The following is a 17,575-nucleotide window of genomic DNA, read 5'->3' on the forward strand; positions in this document are numbered from 1 at the left end:
AACAACAATGGAGCTGTTATCTGTTAAAAGTGTGGGCACAAACAGGTAGTTGGACATTCCCTGAGGGGTCTCAGATTGGAGAGGGTGAAGGCCAGACTGAGGGTCCCCTTTCTCCCCCCTACCCCAGTGCACGAATTTCGTGCACCGGGCTACTAGTAGTAAATAATGATACAAGATTAAACTGTGTTTTGCATACTCACAACTATAAACCTACTTTTGCCCACCCTGTATATAAGGTAAATAAATATTTTAAAGTGTTTGAAGTGTAAACTAAAATTAATTTTGGACTGTAATAAGGCATAAAAAGAATTTATTTGAGCAAAAGGAGCTGCAGCTCAGGAGACATAGATTTGGATAGCAATGTAAATTGTGTTTCACTGAGACAAGGGGGAGGCTGCCTTTTATACCAAAGTTCCTGCCCAGGTTCTCAATTAGATTCATTTTATGTAAAATGAGGTATTCTAATTGTGCAGTTCTGATTGGATTCTGTAGGTCTCAGCTGGTTGATTGAGGCAGCTTAAACAAGCAGGGCATAGTGTAGGAAGCCTACAGTTCAGTTTGAGGTTCCTCTAGGTGTACAGAGTATGTGAGGAGCCCGTTAGCAAATGGGCAGTAGGCTTTTATTATTCATAAAATTTGGGCTCTCAGTTGATCATGGGGAGTACATCTCAGCAGAATAATTTCTTCTTGGTGTTTACATCAAATGAGTCTTTCTTCTCTGGGTCCACTGAAGAAACCCCAAATGATTCAAGATTTTATTGCATATAACAGGTATGCTATTAAAAATATTTAATGAATGGTACAACTTTGGTATTAATCAGAATAGATGCAGTGACCAATAGGAATGGATGCCGTGTGTATTTACTGGCAAATTGTTAAACTGAGAACTGGTGGAATTGACTTGTCTTCATCTAGCCTTCCCAAGAATTCAGATAAAAGGGCCTTAGATAGAAGGTGATGGAAACCCAGACTGTCCTGTTCTCCACTGTCAGTATCTTGTGGGCAAATAGTGTGTTTTACTCATGACTAAATCCTTAATATTGTGCTTGAAAAACAGTCATTCGATATTTGGTGAATTAATTAATATATAAATTTAGTCAATCACAGCATATCTGGACTTCTTAATATGAAATTAGAAGTTTTCTTCTTTTTACCTCTTTCTTCTGTTATTCTTAAATTGCATTTTCAATAGTTTCTCTTCTTTAAGCTTTTATCTGTCTCTTTATGGAGTATAACTATAGTTGATTAGAATATTTTATTCTCCATATGATGAAATACCTAACCTTTCTGTCATCGGCGTTATAGAGTTTGGTAGTCTAACTTTTGAGGGGGAACACAACTTGCCACCCTAAAATATGTCTCTTTGGCCTAAGGATTATTTTAGACTGATTATTTTAAAGAAACAGCAGATATAGGAAAAGCTCTGAAAACTGAGAGGACTTTAGCCTATTATGAGATGAGGGAACTCTCCATTTGTAAGGGTGTCTCCCTCTCTGTACCAGAAAGAGAAGAATGACACTAAATCTCTACAAACTCTTATCAATGGAGAAGCTACTGTCCTGTGCTTTTCCTGATAACCTCCCATAAATTGGCTTCCCCACTTCCCCAATATCTTCTTTTGTCTTTAGCTGGAGATCTGTATTTAAGGTGGTGGCTTGGGCTGACTCAGGGAATTAGTTACTTAGTTTTCCTGAGTCTTCCATGTGTATAAGAGATATATATGTTATTAAACTTGTGTTTCATTTTCTCCTGTTAATCTGTCTTTTATTACAAGGGCCAGTGGAGAAGCTACTGACCTGTGCTTTTCCTGATAACCTCCCATAACTGGCTTCACCACTTCCACAATATCTTCTTTTGTCTTTAGCTGGAGATCTGTATTTAAGGTGGTGGCTTGGGCCGACTCAGGGAATTAGTTACTTAGTTTTCCTGAGTCTTCCATGTGTATAAGAGATATATATGTTATTAAACTTGTGTTTCATTTTCTCCTGTTAATCTGTCTTTTATTACAAGGGCCAGTTAGGGGGAGTGTATCAGCCAAGAACAGAGAAGGGTAGAGGTAAAATTATTTTTCCTCCCCTACAATTTATTTTTGAATCAGGTGTAATATAAATGTTTCAAAATAAGTCTATCCTTATGTGGTGTATTTCGTTTTTACTATGATGATATTTATGAGGTTACAAATTATACTGCATTTCATACTTTTGCATAAAGTATGTGGTTTATGCTTCCTCTTTGGGCAGAGATATATACAGGGAGTTCCCCAAAAATGTATACACACTTTAACAGCTGATAGCTCAATTTTTAAAATGAAATGTATGTTAATAAATACTGCCTTTTTAATAATTCAAAGTGTGTATATACATTTTTTGGGACACCCTATATTAGCTGAATTTCTTAACTTTGTAAGTCCAAAATAAAAGTTATCTTCAAGAAACACCTTATTTTAGTATACAAATATAGTATGCCTTAAATATGTAAAAATAGAACTATGATAATGAAATTGCCTTCAAATTATAAATAAAAAACTGTGGTTATGAAAATAACTCCTTATTAAATAGGCCCAAAACAAAGGCAAGGTGTTTTTAAAATATATAGTTTAAAAAAAAGAAAGAAAGAGAAAAAGGAAAAACTATGGGGAAACACAAAACTTTCAAAAATTGAATCAGGGAACACTATTAATACAATATTTGATGTGCTAAAATATTACTAATTATTTCAGAATTCAAACCTGCTTTTGCTTACTTGAAATTGTTGCATAATTCAAAAGTGCCATTATAATTGAACCCAAATGGTAGGGCACTTCAATGAGCTGGTGGAATTGATTCAGGACATTAAAGAGATGCCGGCAAAGTTATAAATTGCTATTCTAATCGGCAGTGAAGAGGTTAATTCAAGATTCCATAAAAAACAGATTGGCAGAAATGTTTCCAGGGACGTGCATTTTTTCCCCCTCTCCTCTCTCCCTCTTTTTTTTTTTTTTTCTACTCAGTGGGGGTTTGAAGAAGAGGTTTGGAAGGGAAGGAGAGGGCTGGTTCCAGGCCCCTTGCATTCCCCAGAGCACCGTTAAGGGAAGGGGGAGGGCTTCCTGCCTGGGCAGCCATCTGTAACATTCTGCGAACAGCAGGAACCCGTGCTGCTCCAGTCAGTAAGCCCGGGTGAGGATTCTGTCTGCATTCAAAGAAAAAACTGGAGGAGTTTCCCCTCTTATTTCTCTGCCCCTGTCTTTTCTTTTATCTCTTGTGGGTGAGCAATGGAGTTGGCATTCTCAGGAAGTTGTTGCATAAATAAAATAGCATCTCAACAATGTCAGAACAATACTATTGAAGACACTGTCTTGACCTGTACCAAAATACCCAGCCTGCCTTCTGGAATGTGCTGGCAGCAAGCTGGGAATGTCATCATCCCAGCTAATGTCACACTGTGGAACACTTTCTGGGATCAGTGTACGTGTGTCTGATGTTCCCTAAAGTTACTGCTTTCTAGGCTTGAGTCAATTAGAGCTGGCTTTTTGGAAAGTGGTGTCATTTAAAACCTATTTTATAAAAGTTATTTTTGTGCCTGTAATTTGGGGCTCACACATCTGTTATTTCCTCCAGTCCTTGGCGTGCACAATATGCCGCCTATGGAAAGTAGTAAAGAGTGACAATGGAAAAAATAACAAGGACCTTTTTACTTTCAACATCTGGAGAAAACACATTTAAGGAAATGTTAACAAATAGGTATGATTCCTTATAAAAACAAAAACAATTAGGATAGATGGAATTTTGAAGATCATTTTTGTACAAAGAATACAATAAAATGTAACAATGAAAATGACCTTACTTAAGAAGATTCAGTTCACATCCTTTCCTAGGGTCAACCAAATGACTAATGTCAAGTCCCAAAGCACATAGGTACAAAAACATTTTCTCAAAAAAGAAGCAAGGCATAGGATTCCAATTTTCAAATTTTCCTATTTTCCACTTTTCAATAAAACTTTACTATTATATTTAACTTCCTGGCAGCAGACTAGAGAAGCAAACAAATTCTACTGTAGAATATGAAACTGAAAAATCTAAAAGAAAACTTCAAGAAGCATTCCAATACAGAGATAAATATAAGGATGAGCAATGCAGCCATAGTTTTATTGAGGGCAAAAAAGTACAATTGCGAAAGTACTCTATCCATATACACCAAAAAGACAAAATATGCTTCAAGGGAAAAGCCATCATAATTAATATCTACTGCTATATTATACAAAAAAGCAGTGCATACATATCAGTGCAATTTTCCTACTTCAAAATGTTTTTAAAATTTTTTGTCTTAAAGCCTTAGTAAATATTTGCATCTGTCTAAGTTTTTATTTTTGACATGAATCAGTTTTATGATATTATTATAGGCTAATTGAGGCTAATATATAAAGGCAGTGTATCAAAATTTGGAAACATAATGATTCAAGTATAATAGCTTTTTTCTAGAATTACCCAGTGTTCAGATGAGAAAAAAAATCCAAATTAATACTGTATCTTGACAAAATATTTAAACAACAATTATTTACAAAATCAGGTTTGTAGAAGTGTTTACAGCTTTAGAAAAGTGTCTCCCAGGGCATGGAGTTAGAATTCCCTTGGTGGGGGTGAGGGAGCATTTCCTGAGGTGCATTAATACCCTTCTGCTGTCCAGTTATCTTGATGTCAATGTTCAGGATCAAGTTGTGAGTTTTAATGTCTCAGAACTTAATTTCTTTTTAACATTACAAAGCAAAAGACCAATACCATTCCAGGATTATGAGGCTGCCATATCTATATATATCTATATCTATATCTATATCTATATCTATCTATATATATTAAAAAGAGGTGATATGCAAATTAGCTGGGACGCCGTAACAGTCATGACTGGCTCAGGAGGAGGCTGCGCACTCAGATGGCCGGGGGTGGGCCCAGAGTGGAGACACAATACACAGTGGGGCCTGCCCCCGCTGGGAGACAGCGCCAGCAGTCCCGCCTCTGCACGTGAGCTGCAGAGGAAACACCTTTTCTTACCGCTCATTGGCTAAGCTCCCTGTATGCCACAGTGTTCTTGGTAACTTGCTTGGGTAATAAGAATCCAAGAAGGTGATCTAGGGTTTTTCCTCCTCACTCCTGGAGGAAAAAACGAAGGTCCGCTGCTGGATGGGCTAAGAAGTGTCATATCCTGCCCTAGCCAGTTTGGCTCAGTGGATAGAGCCTCAGCCTGTGGACCGCAGGTTCCAGGTTCAATTCTGATCAAGGGGGATGTACCTAGGTTGCAGGCTCCTCCCTGGCTGGCGCCCAGGTCAGGGCTCATGCAGGAGGCGACCAATTGAAGTGTCCCTCTCACATTGATATTTCTCTCTGTCTTTCCCTCTCTCTTCCACGCTCTCTAAAAATCAATAGAAAAATATCCTCAGGAGAGGATAAAAAAAAAAAAAGAAAGAAAGAAATGTCATATCCTATGAAAGATGGAGTGTTTGTGTGAACTAATATAAATTCAAAGTAAACATCATTACATAAAAGGGTACGGTCTTTTTTTTTTTTTAGTTTTATTCATTTCAAATGGGCCAGATCCAGCCCGCGGGCCGTAGTTTGCCCACGGCTGGTCTAGAGTCTGTGTTGATGAAAACACTTTGGTGGCTGCGGTGGTTGGCAATGGTAGCAGCAGCAGGGTAATGGGGGTGGTGCCTTCCCCTGATCAGCTGGTTGCCTCCCGCAGAGGGAAGCCAGGCGGGGAGCAGGCCTAAGCTGTCAGTAGAACATCCCCTGAGGGCTCCCAGACTGTGAGAGTGGACAGGCTGGGCTGAGGGATCCCCTCCCCCAGTGCACAAATTTCATTCACCGGGCCTCTAGTAATACCATAAAAACAAATAATTAATTTACACTTTTGCAATGACATAATTATTGTCAAAAGGAGGGTGCCCTGTCCCACATAACCAAGTTTTCTTACCTGTAGGCAAGATACCTAGGAATTCAGCCAGTTAATGAATTTGCAGTGAGGACTTGCTGTTCAGGATCAGAATGGTCCCACTCCCTATGACCAGCACATTTTCTCAATGAGAGCAGATTTTCCTTAATTAAACAAATGAATGCATTAATGAATCTTATAGTCCAGATAGCAGATCCTGGGATCCATTTTTTTCTTTTTAAGTAAAATGTAAATACGTTAGATGATGAACAATTCTAAAGTAAAAGTCTTACAAAACAATTTTACCTCTCTTAAGTCTACATTTTTCCTGGCACTTTTTGTTTTTTGTAACTTCTAAGTACTGACAACAGAGTTTAATTCCACTTACTGACTTTTTTTAATGATTATTCAAAAATCTCTAATTTAATGGAAGCCTCCATTTTTCTGGGCTGGAGCAAGATATTCATGAACTCTTAACTATATATATGCCAATAAAACAAAACAAAACTATTAAAGTCATTTTGGGCATCTACACAGTTTGCCCCTTTATATTGCCCACGTGGTCAATACACAAAACTCTTCAGTAAATGATTTTGCCTATTGTTCAGATGAGTAAGTCCAGCTTACGCAACATTTTCTAGACATTCCTCTGATAAAGACAAAGAAAAAATATTTGAACTAGATCTGTCTGTCTTCTCAGTGGGACCACTTGGCACATCTTTATTTTGACCTATATATGGCTAACAAAAGATAATGCCCTATAAACTAGAGATAGGTTGTCAGAGGGCAGGAACAATAGGTCTGATTTATACATTTCCATAAGCACACACTGAAATACAAATGAGACTCTCAATTAGTATTTGATGAATGAGTGAATGAATACTTTAATTGCTACTTTGGAAAGCTGTACACTGACTGTAGAATAAACTAACTTATTTATTCCATTAACCTGTTTTCTTCAAATTTATACTAATCCTTTAAAAATGTGCTTATAGTGGTAAAATTACAGTTTTGAATTTCTTTTTTATTTAGACAATTTCCTCTAGAATTGTCAAGTAAAAGGAAAAAATGGTTTTTGTCTATATAATTAAAAATATAGAGTTTAGCATCACTAATCATTTTGGAAATGCAAATCGAAACTACAGTGAGATACCACCTCACCTGCATTAGTATGGCTACTATAAACAAACAAACAAATACAAAACAACAATAGGAAATTACAAGTGTTGGTGAGGATGTGGAAAACTTGGAAGCCTTATATAGAGTTGGTGGGAATGTAAAATGGTACAGCTGCTGTGGAAAATAGTATGACAGTTCCTCAAAAAATTAAAAATAAAATTACAATATAATGCAGCAATTCCACTTCTGGTATGTACTCAGAATTGAAAGTAGGCTCTGAATAGATAAACAAAATGTGGTATACATATACATGGTATATTATTCAGCGTTATTCAGGAAAGAATTTGACATATGCCACAACATAGATGATCTTAAGGACATTATGCTAAGTAAAATAAGTCAGTCACCAAAGGACAAATACTGCATGCTTTCTCTTATAGGAGGTACTTAGAATAGACAAAATTACGCCGAGCCAGCATGGCATTGTGGTTGAGTGTTGACCTATGAACCAGAAGATCATAGTTCAATTCTTGATCAGAGCACATGCCCAGGTTGCAGGCTTGAATCCCAGTGGGGAGCGTGCAGGAGGTAGCTGATCAATGATTCTCTCTCATCATTGATGTTTCTATCTCTCTCTCCCTCTGTCTTTCTCTCTGAAATCAATAAATAAATATTTTTAAAAATTGTTCAGATAGTAAATGTTATGTTATGTGCATTTTACCATAGTAAAAAAAAAAATAAACATAATCAGAGAAAGAAACATTGGTCAATACATACAAGTCCCTTTTTAGATTCTACTGAGCATTATGCCTCCCTAGTTAGTTGGATTATTATTTTAATATAACTAAGTTTTAATGCTATAATTGTACTTTTTTATTATGAAGGAGAAGGTAAAAATCTGTGGACCCTAGTTAATTATTTAACTGAATCTGGCATATTTCAAATTAAAACAAACTTTTTGTTCCCAGGGAGTCCTAAAGAACCAATGCTTAGATATTCACAGAAAAATATTGCCAGGGAGTCTTAAAAAAAACAAGAGCTATAAGATAATTCAGCTCTTTTAAAAAACAATACTATCATAGTATGAATTATTTATTAGCAATAAAATTTAAATTATTAAGGCCTAGGCATAAAGAGACAACAACAGTTAATGAACTGGTCTCTATGACTTGACTTTGGGAATTGTAGCCCCTGAGCAATGAAGTTACCATGGGCCATATGATAGTTTATTTAGTCAGAAGCCAATTACAATATGTATGAAAATTCACTTATAAAATATAATTTATCACATGCCCTATGCCAGCCCTATAGTACTTACTCAGGGTTGCTATAGAGTAAGTAGGAGAATACAACAAGTATGACAAAAATAGACATTTGGCATATGTATTTTATAATTTAGCACTTTCTATATATAAATAGTTATTGTATATTCAATGTGATTTTCCTTATAAAATTGTTTATCATCCATATTTTCAGAATTGACTTAAAATTGCTAAAATATAGCAGTATAATCGATTGGCAAAATTTTAAATGCCGCATCCTTCTAAATGGTGTCCCAAAATTCACGCAAGATTTGAATTTAATGGTTACAGCCCGAGAAACAATTCAATTACTGCATGAGTCATTTCCTGGTCGTGTAATTTCCCGTTTTGGTGATCAGAATTGGCCGCCCAGATCATGCGATTTAACGCCGTTGGACTTTTTTCTTTGGGGTTTTTTGAAGTCTAAGGTTTATCCCAACAAGCCCACGACCACCCATGCGTTGAAGGAGGAAATTGAGCGCGGTATCAACAAAATTCAGCCACATTTATGCAAAAACGGTCATGGAAAATTTCAACAAAAGAGTGCGTATGTGCCAGCAAAGCCGTGGAGGCCATTTACCCTATATGCTATTCCATACATAACCCTATACTGTATACTTTATGAATCAATAAAAAAATTTACAATTTTTAATTATAAACCTGTGTTTTCTATCAAAATTACTTCTTGCGTGAATTTTGGGACACCCTATATTAGAGTTTACAAGTGGTAGTGGTCAAATTCAGACATTTACAGTTAAAAAATCTTTCATGATTTTTGTTTTAAACTGTTTAACGAGTTCAAGTACAATTCTCTTTGAATTTTATTTTTTGTGACTATATACACTGACATATTTAAGAATTCAATTAAAGAGACCATTAAGGAGGCTTATTTTAATGTAGAAAGGATTCTTAATATTGATTCAGGTCATCAAATAGGCTTTTAGTCATGGAACACGTTATTGTATGTCACTAAAGAAGTTAGTGGAAAGAAGGCTATGTGATCCAATGCTTTGCTTTTACAGGAGAAAAAGCAATATGTCAGTGCCAGCAGAGCCTTTCTTAAGTGGCTCAAGGGCACATGACTTTCAAAATAAAAACTGAGGTGAATGAACTCGAACAGTTAAAATTTTGTGCACAAATCAAGTAGCCCCCAGAAACTCCAAGAAATAACCAGGTAAATGTTTTTTAAAGGATGAAGTAAAGTTTCTGTAGTCATGCATGTGGAGGCAAAACCTTCCAAATGTGGGCTTTAGATTTAGAGTAAACCCATTTATCCCCTCCACCCACCCTCTTACTAAACAGGCTGAGGACATTCATAGGAGACACACTTTCCATCCATACCTTTACCTGGCATTTTTCTTCTACCACTTTGGATTCTTATTCACATTCCTGTGTGCTTAGATTTAGTTTTTCTAGTAGAACTATATATGTTTTCATGGTATACTGAAGAGCTTCTTTCTTTATGAATTTCAGTAGGTGTATCAGCAGGAAACTATTTTGATATTAAGAAAACATAAAGCTGAGGAGGCTGAGAACCTAACCAACAGGATAAACCAACTGCAAGATTTGCAGCACTGACTTCTGATGCCATGTGTTTGGTAAAGGGCAGCCGCAAATATATCATGGAGAAAAATGCAGACAGATCTACTTTGGGAAATGTATATGTATAATTTCTTCTCTGTAAAAGAGATTTCAAGAGGTAGAGAGACCCAGTTTTTGTTTTCTAATTGCCAGTTCTGGGAGGAGCTTTGCAGAAAACAAACCCTATATTGGTGGGGAACATAAGGATGAAATCTCAGGGAGATATTGGGAATATGATGATTTCCCTTCTTTTGGCCCAGATCAGTCTTAATATCTCAGAGTGCTTTTTTCCTGGCCAGGTAGCACCATCAAGAAGTAGTAGTATAAAAGGCTCGCTGCGGGTGGGGTTGGGGAAATGCAAATTCCACCAACAATACACACATTCTAAGAGTTCTCCTAAGTCTGAAGTAGAGGTGTTGAAATTGGAAGCCAGCAATCTGATATGGTAGTGATAGATTTTGCTAACAAAAAATGGCATTCATAGTTTATCTTTGTTTTGATTTATACTTAACATTTACAAAGTCTAGACTATTGCAAAACAAGTTAAACTGTACATATATTTCACAACTTATGTAGCTAATTTCATGTACAAATTGTGTTTCAGGTATTATAGTAATATTTGAACATACAGTTTTTTTCCCCACACTGGGGTATTCTGTTATAATGTGTTTACCTGCAGATAAAGATAGGGGTACATGTTGTTGTTGGTGGTGATGGTGGTAAATTTATAATTATGAGTATGTTACAACATGGGTAAAGCAACATTATAAGCCACTATGACAAGGTAATTTTCATATTTGCCTAGTGGCAACCAAGGGGATGATGAAATTTGTGAGAAGTGAAAACAGTCTATAGAGTAACACTTTTGGTGTGGACTTTACATTGACCTCTCCATGCCCTTCCTCACTGTTTCTTTATACACGCACACTGTTCTCATTTGATCCTCACAACCATTCTATACTAACCCCATTTTACAGATCAAGAAACTGAGGACGTTTCAATGAGTAGTACTAGAAGGAAAAAAAGCTGAAACGGGGCGCTAAGTCCAGGAGTTCGCACTGCTCACCAAGCAGGCTCTCAATAAATACATTTGTCCACAGAGATTGAGGGTTACTTCCTGAATGTCCTTTTTTTCCTGAAACACCTTTCAGCAAGAACTGTGCTAAAAAATAAATCGGAGCATAATTATTTAGTGCTTTTTTTGTCTTTGTCTACTCATTGTCTCTCTTTTAAACAGGAACACATTGTACATCCACTTCTCGGCACATCACAGAATATCACTATCTAATTTAGTTTTCGTTCAGGAAATAAATAGCAGGTTCTAATATGGGCTTGGAAGGCGCAAATACATGTGTATACAGCATGAATGTACATAAGTCCCATTGCTCTGCTCAGTCACAACAATTACTACGAAAGCTTCAGGAACTTCATTTTGGCAAACAGAAAGATAGGTCTGTGAACCAAATGTTAGCCTTTAGTGTGTTTTTCTGTTAGATCATTAGGTTTCTTTTTTTTTCTATACTTAACAGATGTGTGGAAATTAAATGGGGCTGGAGTCACTAATGTTTCATGAATATGAAAAGCCCTGTCCTTCCTGTGAATAAAACCAACAATTATCCAGTTAATTGATCTAAATAAAATATTTTCCGGCATTAAAAGAAATATTTTCTGATGCTCTTAATTCTTAGCCTCTGGAAATCTGAACAGAAAGCCTATCCATCTGCAAAGTAAGGGAGAAAACCCTTACTTTTGCATTCTCCACTTGCCTGTTAAACTCAACTCATGTCCTCTTTAAGGAGGAAAGAGTGGCAAGTCGGCTGCCCCAACTCTGTAAATTACCCTAGAACGTGTGCTATTGTCATCACGCACTAATCACTGCATGGAATAACAGGAAGGCACTTGGGAGATTACTGGTTTAATTCCTTCACTTTACTGAAAAGGAAACCAGGGTCTAGAGAGGGAAGTCCCCTGCACAAGGTCACACGTATAATTCGGGGCAGACCCTGTTTGTTTATATTAATACAATCCAACCTTCACGGTTCTACAAACAGCTGGTGGCTCTGTGACAGGAAAAAAAAAAAAAAGGAAAGCATTGCTACATGAACAGGCTTCATTTGTTCATTCCGTTTATTCAGTTAACATTTAACAAACATTTCCCGAGCCTTCCAGTGTACTAAATGTTGGGGACCTAGAGCTGAATATATCAGGTGAGGACTCAGACGGCAAGAGCAACTCTCTGCTTTCCTAGGCAACGGTCAGAAAGAGTTGGTCCTTAACAAGCAAAGGCCACTGAGGACTCCTCATAGCATATGTGAACTGCACCATGATAATGGCTCCTGCCATGTGGAGGAAGAAAATTCAAGGGGTTGCACATTAACATTTTCAAAATCAGTCACGGCTGCCACTTTCTGTTAGTAACAGAGTCATGAGAGACAACACGTGGGTAGCAAGAACAGAGCCCACACTAGGACACTGGTTCACATACTTCACTGATTCTCGAATTGCAGTTTTCCTCAGACTTCCTAACATTACTTTTAACAGTCATTCTGTTAGGTTCTGGAATAGAGATCAAGAGATTGGTGTGTTCTTCTCTTAGGAAGATATTCACCAAGAGTTTAAAAGACACAAAACACTCACCTACAGTCCCGTAAGAATGCCAGGCTAAATAAAAGCCAATGTCCCTTTCAGCCAAAAATTCTATTTCAGGAAATACTTCTCTTCATATTTTTGTAGAAATCATTGAAATATTTTTTAAAGAAATATAAACATGTGTAAAATGAGTGATTCTTTTCCTGTAACAGTTACACGAAATGGAAGAATCAGAAATAAATTCCTAGAAGGCAGGGGCAGAGCCTAGGAAATCTTGGGCATACAGGTAATAAAAGAGCACTGAAAATAGTGAGCAACTGGGGACTGGGGACGGATCCCAAGTAGGAAGGATTCAGAATCCTATAGATAAAAACTAATAGAAAATATATTTAATTTAAAATAGGAAATTGCCTTACTCATGAAACAACCGGTCTACCAAATATAGAAAATGGTAAGGCTCTACTAGTTGCTAATGCTAAATGGTACAGTGTGTTGGGGAAGGTGGATCTGGTTTGAAAAACTGGTTCTGTCATAAAAGTTTCCATAAGATTCAATAACATTGGCAACCATAAAGATGGAGTAGCGAGAGTTTGTTTTATATTCCTAAATTCAAATGTAGTTGAAACCGCAAAATGTTCATTAATATTTTAATCATTTCAGAAATGATACAGATCCCTTCCTATTTTTCTTTTGTCCAGTAAAATGTATTATTTACCAAATGTTGCAAATCCTTTTCCGGTTTCCCCACATTGAGATCTTCTCCAGCCAGCTGTTGTTTCTGTCTGGTAAGGACAGGGACAGTTAACAACAAGCAGATTAGAAACTGAAGTTAAAGAAGTGACTGAGAACCAAAAAGGATTTACTTAATTGCTTATTTTATGTAAAAATAGGCCTTGGGTTTTAAAGAGGAAAGTGCATTTGTTTCTTAACAGATAATTACTGGGAGGATAGTTTCAGCAACCATTCCATTGCCAGAAGAGTCAGCAAATTGGCAACCTGGTCCTTCCATTCCCCCTTCTGGTATTTAAACAAGATAAGGTGGTGTGAGATCAATTACCCCAATTCCTTCTGCCTGGGCTTTCCATCTTCCTCTAGCATCAAGGGCAGCTCCTTCCCTTGTTTCAGTGCCAATCACCTCCCCCTCCTCTCCACACTTTAGAAATCAGTGGAATCTGCCTTGGGTTAGGAAAGTTCCAAAATACTTCCTAGGCAGAATCATGGAAATTAAAGATGTGGAGGACCTCATTGGATCATCTAGTTCATTTATTTCCCATTAAGGAGTTTTCCAGATGGAAGATTTTCATATGCTGGATGCCTCCTCTCGTTTCTGCGGGGCCTAAAGTCAGATTTTGAGCATCCAATCCTAATGTGGGGAGGTGAATAAGGCCTGCATTCAATAATTTCATAGACAGAAAAGTGCCTTATCCCAAAGGTGTTATCATATTACAACAGCTTTTGGATGGAAATAGGTGACACCTCATCAGAACAGTTACGTGAGAGGGCTGTATGGTCCTCCAAAGCACCATGGTCTGACATTTCTTTTGCAGAGAGCAGTGTTTGGTTGCTCTGTCCTGAGCACAATGGAATCCATTGGGAACTCAGCCTTCTTTTTTTCTTTTTTCTTTTACCCCCCTTCTCTCTTTTTCTTTAGTTCTTGTTGCTTAAATTTTCTGCATACAGAAACTGCTAACTGCTGTTTTGGGAGTTTTTCCAGAAGTGTCCTGGAGGAGAGGAGTGATGTCTAATGATGCACAGATAAATCTGCAGGAGGACATCAGTCAGTACTAGACACCTTCTTCACTAGCAATTTATTTACCAATCTCCCCTCCGTATATTTCCACCAGCTTCACACAATGCTGCCAAAAATTGCTGTAAATTTCTTTCAGAGAGATATATTAAAGAGCCACCTTAAGTAAGTGCCATGGGTATGGTCACATTATGGTCTAGATACAGCGGTTCTCAACCTGTGGGTCACGACCCCTTTGGCAGTCGAATGACCCTTTCACAGGGGTCGCCTAAGACCATCCTGCATATCAGATGTTTACATTACGATTCATAACAGTAACAACATTACAGTTATGAAGTAGCAACGAAAATAATTTTATGGTTGGGTCACAACATGAGGAACTGTATTTAAAGGGCCAGAAGGTTGAGAACCACTGGACTCTAGAACAACCTGAATTTTTTCATAATACAGAAACCCAATTTTAAAATCAGGTGAGGTAGAATCCTGTCTTTTTTTCTTCCTTAGCTGTATAAACTTGAATAATTATTTAGCCCAAAGTCTCAATCTACTCATTTGTTCAGTAATTTTTATAAGGCAAAATAAATATTAAAATATCTGGCCCATGCACACTGCAAAATAAATAGAAGTTTCTTTTCTTCCTTTTTTAAAAAATTGGTACTTAATCTAAGAGTCTTGAAAGAATCCCTAAAATGAGGAAAATGTTTTCCCCCTGCTTCACTTGAAGAAAAAAACCAAATTAATTCTTCATTTTTCTGGTAATAATGGTCTGCTTTTGAGTACACAGCTCCTTTATACCTTTTTTTTAAGAACAAAAGAAATCTTGCATTCTGTGGAAAGTTGATGAAATCCAAAGAACTTTAGATACTAAGTTTATTAAATGCTTCAGTACCACATGATCCCTTGGCCTTGATGCATTAAAATATACCTTAAAAAGCTTTACAACATTGGAATTGGAATCATCAGACATGCCATACACATGGGTCAGAAATGCTTGTCTCTTGGTATTCAGTAGCTGGAAAAAAACTTGAATTAATGAGCACAAAGGGCAATTGATAGGAGAGCATGTTTTCTTGGAATACTCTTCGCTCAGATACTTATTGATTTTCCTTTTCTCCCCCCTCCCCCCATTTTTATTCAGATGTCACTTTTTCAAAGAGGCTATTCATGATCACCCTTAATCCAATTACAATTTCTTACACATTCCCAATACCCTGTCCTGAACCTACTATATATTTATTTGTTTATATCGTTTATTTTCTGTCTATTCTCACTAACCATAAAGGCAGGGGTTTTAGACCATTCTGTTCATTGTTTTTGCCTTAGCAACTTAAGCAATACCTAGAATATAGTGAGAACTCAGTAAATGTTTCTAGAATAAATCAATGAATATAAATCTCATGGAATCTGAGGGAGAACAAAAACATTGGCTTCAGAAAGAGTGAGGGTCACGTTCTGTAGAAGCAGGCGTATTTAGGTTTTCCCCATGGAGCTCTGCCGTTAACATGGAGGTCTATTTTTATGGGTAGAGAGTGTCTTCTAAAGTCTTGTTCAGTGTTCATTCTCTGTTAGCACACCCAAAGAATTCTTTTTAAGGAGAGTGTAACTGACTTGCCTACCATTAGCATCAAAAGGCACCTCAAAAATTTCTGCTTAGATTCTGGAGCAGAGGCCAACACTCAAACGCTTCCCAAGTAGTATAAAGGTGTAAAGTCTGAGTATAACTCACTGGGGCGTAGTGTACTTTAGTAGTTTACATCAGACGATAGATAGTATGTTGAAGCAGACAGTAAATCCCCCTCTTAGCTGGTGAAGCCCCCATTCAGTCCGGCTGAGTGTCTTGTTAAGCCAGAGCCAGAGCCAGCTTCTTCTAGAGCTTCTGATTTTCAAAAGAAGCTACAAATATGGATCTTTCTATAAAATCTCCCAATTTCAAAATTCTGATAGCTATTTGAAATATCATATTGAAATATACTGTGAAGATCATGAATGTCTAGAGGACAGATATGGCCAAGAGGTTGTATTTGTTACTTCTTTTTTTTTTAATCCTTACCCAAGGATATTTTTCCATTGGTTTTTAGAGAGAGTGGAAGAGAGAGGGAAAGACAGAGAGAAACATCAATGTGAGAGAAACACATCTATTGGTTGCCTCCTGCATGAGCCCAACCAGGACCTGGGCCGGGGAGGAGCCTGCAACCAAAGTATGTGCCCTTGACTGGAATCAAACCCGGGAACTTCAGTCCACAGGCTAACACTCTACGCATTGAGCAAACTGGCTAGGGCTGTAACTTCTGATCTAAAGTATCTTTGAGTTCTAGTTATCAGAATTTTATAATTTAAGCCATCTTCAATTTATTTGCAATAATAATTTTATTAACAATTTCTGCTTTCTAAACGAGATTCCTAATATACATACATTTTTTAGTTATTCTTCTCAAGAATCCTCTTGATTTTCTTGATTATCTTAATGATGCCCCTTTAGGGCTTTTTCTAGTACTTTATATCTGCCTCCCTTGAATGCTAAGTGGAATAAGTAAAAGGAAACTGAGTTTGCATATAGAAATGTATAGGACTTGCCTGTCTCTTACTAGTATGTAAGCTTGAACAAAGTTAACCTTCTTAGGTCTCTGCCCTTCTACCCTTACAATGAGGATAGCAGCATCTATTTTTTTTTTACCTGATGTAAGACTCATGTACATGAAATAAATTGCAAATTAAAGTGCTTAAAATGTAAGACTTAATCCAAGTATAACACCATTGCTTTATATGACAGTTGAGTCCCAATGAATGCTTTATTTCTAATAAAATGCTTTATTGCCAGTAAAATTCTTTATTTCCAATAGAATTGAAAATGCATAATTGCAAGGTTTTGTTGTTGTTGCTGCTGCCATTGCAGCAACAGTCAGATATTCTCCAGACTCTATGATCTTTTTCTTAAGTCATCCTGTATAATAAAAGGCTAATATGCAAATAGACCGAATGGCAGAACAACTGAACAACCGGTCGTTATGAAATGCGCTGACCACCAAGGGGTGCACATGGAATGTGGTGAGCATTGGCAGCAGGCGGCAGACATGGAACATGGCGGGAGTCAGCCATGGCGGGATGGTGGTGCAGATGAGGGGGCGTGCCAGACCAAGGCGGGGCGCCGGTCACTGTCATCGGGCGAGCTTCTGGTGGTTACTGAAAATTCTTTGCTCCTGTGCGCCATGGTCCCACCCGGCGCTCGCACCCACTGCCAATGCCCCTTGCTGGCCCCAATCGCTCGCTGCCATCACCAGGTGCGAGCAGTAGCTGCCAGCCCCAATTCCCCCTCAGGGCCTCACCTCCCCCTGCTCCT

The 17,575-nt window shown here is 37.5% G+C and overlaps 1 long non-coding RNA gene across 1 annotated transcript in view; it reads left to right on the top strand.

Moving 5' to 3' along the window:
* LOC106727135 overlaps positions 1–5,043 on the top strand; it is a 22,331-nt gene extending 17,288 nt beyond the window's left edge. The window contains exon 3 of the long non-coding RNA XR_001363292.1: positions 4,972–5,043. This is a non-coding gene — a long non-coding RNA (uncharacterized LOC106727135). The remainder of the gene's footprint in view (positions 1–4,971) is intronic.
* The last annotated feature ends 12,532 nt before the right edge of the window (positions 5,044–17,575 follow it).

This window comes from Myotis brandtii, unplaced genomic scaffold (genome assembly GCF_000412655.1).
Source record: "Myotis brandtii unplaced genomic scaffold, ASM41265v1 scaffold374, whole genome shotgun sequence".
NCBI classification, from domain to species: Eukaryota; Metazoa; Chordata; class Mammalia; order Chiroptera; family Vespertilionidae; genus Myotis; species Myotis brandtii.